The sequence below is a fragment of the Etheostoma spectabile genome, chromosome 12, assembly GCF_008692095.1.
Source record: "Etheostoma spectabile isolate EspeVRDwgs_2016 chromosome 12, UIUC_Espe_1.0, whole genome shotgun sequence".
Lineage (NCBI taxonomy): Eukaryota > Metazoa > Chordata > Actinopteri > Perciformes > Percidae > Etheostoma > Etheostoma spectabile.
The window spans coordinates 33,706,003-33,710,301 of NC_045744.1; positions in this window are offsets into that span (position 1 = coordinate 33,706,003).

The following is a 4,299-nucleotide window of genomic DNA, read 5'->3' on the forward strand; positions in this document are numbered from 1 at the left end:
TTTGCTCAGGTGATTCGTTCTGAGCCAGAATGTGTATTCTTTTCTTTTCTGAAAATGTAACTGTTAAAACGGAACATCTCTCTACTTTTATTGGCTCATAATGGCCGTTCCTTCCCAGCTATCTCCAGACACTCAAGGCTAAACTTCTCCCCTTTCCTCTCATGAGTGTTTCCCTCCCTTTCACTTTGAAATCCCCCCCTCCCTTCTCCATGGTTACCATGCCCCAAACAGCTGCACGATCTCAAAGGTAATTAAAAACTCTACCTGACAAAGTATAAAGTGAAGAATATGGGGATCGCTCCTCAGTCAATCTCTGTCCCCATTTCAGTGTATTGGCTCCTTGTTAAAGTGACTCCAGTGACACTATGTCATTTTTTGGTAATAATTTGTAAGTATGTGTCCAAGTGTCTATGTTTGTATTAAAACAATCCATTCATGATCCAGATGGTCAGTTATGCATATTAGGCGATGACGTCATTTAGCGACTTTTAGGATAGCCTATAGCGACTTTCCTTACTGAGTCTCTTGATTCTCCGCTGTAGTTGCACTCCGTTAGAGCCTGAGACCGACCGCAACAGAGTATATAGCTGACTTTGTACAGTCACAAATCACCAATAAAGGCTTCTAAACCAAACACTACCCAACCAGACATGTTTTAGCAGTAATGTAAAAGATTTTGGGAAATTAACATTAGCTGCCAAGATTAAAGCTTTGTCTGGTGTTAGCATGCAGCTAATTGTAGTCAGTAGTGGACTATAATGGAATAAAGCAGCACTTTCTACTGTCAAGAATCACTGATAAAAGCTTCTAAATCAAATACTACCCAACCGAATGTGTTTCTGCAGTAATGTGACCTCAAATCAAAGAGAAATTAACAACAATGGCAGCAGAAAGAGTATATATTTCCTTGAGTTAGCACAGCAGTAGCCTTAAAAATAGCCCGCTATAGCCTGCCTGGACCAGTCATAGAAACCTGAGTAGGAAAAAAAAGCAGAAGAATGGGAAATCTGATCTGGTTATTGCTCGCGGGGATTTCTCTGGAATAGGTTTAGCTCATTAGGCCATTTGAAGCTCTGGCCACGTTTAACATTAAAATATGACATTGGGACATTATAGACATGACAGAAAATTCAGAACAGCATGATAACAGTGTAGCAATTTCATTACTGTGCAATATTTAACATGTAATACTTTTGATACATCAATAACTGCATTTTTTTTAATGTGTATACAAACCATATTTATCTTCCTTACTATTTGTATGTATATAGTGGTCTCTAGAACTGTGCACCCCGCCCTTTTCTTTTGCACTACTTATATTTTATATTATATTATATTCCATGTGATATTCCTTTATCTTTAAAAAAAATCAAACTGAAGTGAGGTGACAATCAATCGGATTCGGTTTAGATGTGACTTCACCAGCGGCTGTTCACCACATCAGAAGAAAAACCTTATTTCCTTCCAAATTGAGTGCCGTTAAGGCTACTGTCTAATCAAACGTTCACTTTCCAAGCTTTAGAGTTTGAGGTTTTTTAACAGGCTTCACTTGATGAAAGACCCTGCGTGTCGCTGCAGACTGCTTGAAGATAAAAAGTGTTTTTGTGGAAGAGCCGAGCATTGTGTTCTCTCTCTGATGACCTTATTTTCTCTAAACTACAATTCCGAGGTCTTGAGTTAAGTGGCCTTTTGATTTAAATGATGTTATTAATCAGCCGCCAGAAGAGAGGAACCACTAATGACCTTTATAATGAGAGGGCTGGAGTCAACCCGCTGCTTCTTCTCAAATCCGAGCCTCCTGCACTGCACCCTTCCTCCTCGGTTACTGCTAAACTAATAAATTGACTATGTTTACATGCGCATGATATTCCATTTTTTTGCCCTTATTCCGGAAAAGACGATATTCCAACACTGAAAGAGAATATTCCACCAATATCCCGTTCATGTTTAGCCCTTCATCATGTTACTTCTTTGACGCAGCCTCACTCTTTCATTCCTTCAACCAGCTTCTTGAAAAGGTCGGCGTAGCCATGGGCGCCAATTTATGTTTTCCTCCGTCAGTGCTCACGGGCGCTTGCCCTTTAAAAAAAAAGTAGTCAAAAAAATCTTTATTTTTCGACTCCTCCAGGTTGGACTACTGTAATGCCCTCCTCGTCGGGATCCCTGGAAGGAGCCTGCAAAAGCTCCAGCATATTCAAAATTGCGCTGCCCGGGTCCTGACGAGGATCACATCACTCCGGTCCTGAAATCCCTCCACTGGCTGCCCATTAAACAAAGAATTCAGTACAAAATCTGTCTCCTTACCCACCAGTGCATTCATGGAACTGCCCCTACCTACCTCAGTGAACTCCTCACCCCACACATCACCTCACGAAACCTCCGCTCCTCCATCTCCACCTACCGCCTGCACCAACTAAGGACTAAACTGTCTACAATGGGAGACAGGGCCTTCCAGGCAGTCGCCCCACGGCTCTGGAACGCCCTCCCAGAGAACTTAAGGGCCCCACAAACTGTGGAGACTTTTAAGAAGGACCTAAAGACACTACCATTTCAAAAGGCCTTTTAAACAGTTGTTTTAATTTTAGTTTTATGGTGTTTTATTATTGCTTGTCAATTGTATTTTACTCTGGAAACTGTTTTTAACTCCCTATTAATTGTAGCACTTTGAGATTTCTTTTTGAAATGTAAAGGGCATTAAAAAATCAAATTTATTTATATGATTATTACATTTCAGAACCTCAGGAAATGGACAGCGGCCGACACAAACACACACGTCTATTAACTCCATAATAAAAAAAGCAGTCTTTCAACTCAGGACAGCACCACTTCTTACAAATACAGTTAGAATTGGAGATGAGAAGGTTTAACTGACACGTAACCGTGATCAGCTTCGTAGGAAATTAAGAATCAACGGAGCAGGGGTGACCTCTAGTTCACCCAGTAAGAGCGAGCGCCCATGTAGAGTCCTTTGCAGCGTCCCTGGGTTCGAGTCAGATTCAAGTCTGACCTGCGCCCAGGTCTGCGTCTCCTCCCCCATCTCTCTCTCACCTTTCTGGTCTATCTACTGTCACTAGCTAGTAAAGGGAAAAATGCCCCAAAAAATAATCATAAAAAAAAAAAATCAATGGAGCAGGGGACTGAAAGCGACATAACCACACACACTATGACAAACACTCCACTTAGCACCAACTGCATGGTTTAATTTGAAATAAAAGTAGCCTACTGGTAGTCTGGCACACATGGGTGCTCAAAAGGAAACTTTGTCAACATCTGTTTCATCTAAAATTGTGTTGCAACAAAATGGGATTGGCAAGCAGAAAAAATGGACCAACACATATCTAATAAAAGATCCATATTTAAAATGTGATTCAGTATTGCCACTGAAAATATTGCGATACTACGCTGTATCGTTTTTTTCCCCCATCCCTAGTGCTCAGTATTTTCGGCGCCTAAAACCTGATGATATCCAATTCCTTGATAATGTTTAAAAGTAGCTGTCTTCCAAACTGTTGGCTGGTCGGTTTGTGTACAGCAACCACAGCAACGCACCGAGCTGACTGAAAGCCTGCGGTTCAACCTGGATTGAGACACATATTCCAATCAGGCCCAAAGAATGCCTCTGTGGGATGTTCCGAATAATACCAGAACATCCCACATGTCTTAATCGGAAAATGCTATATTCTGAAAAAGACCTTTTTCGGAATATCCAACTAAGCTGTTTACATGACCTGTACCAAATTCAGAATATTGTCATATAATATTGGACGCTGTGTTCGCACGATCCAACGAGTCCGCCAACGCTGGTAAACTTTTGTGTTTTTTACGGCTACATGTAAACGGGACTATTAGTGGAATACTCACTTTTATTAGCCACATAAACAGCTTAGTTGGAATATCGTCTTTATAGGAATGAAGAATGGAAGTGTAGTCATTGTAGTCATTGAAAAATCCATATGGGCTATTATACTGTGATGATATGAAGGAGTTCTCTGTAGCAGGTATTTTTCTGTTTTGATTTCGGTAGTTGACAGAAATGTCTGTCAAAGTACAAAGGATATACTGTTCATTTACGGAATCTTCCGTGTTTGGATTAACAGGAATGTCCGTTAAATCAACGTAGAAGGTACTGGTAATTTTCTGCCGGGACATTGCTTTTCTACGAATTGAGGTTGCAAGTACCAACGCATTCTCACTCCCATCGCGTAAAATATGGACGCTTGCTCAGGTGCCTTTGACGTTGTAATTGATGCTAAAAGTCTCCTTTAGCGTCATATCTAAATGCGCTTTATCTAAACGCGC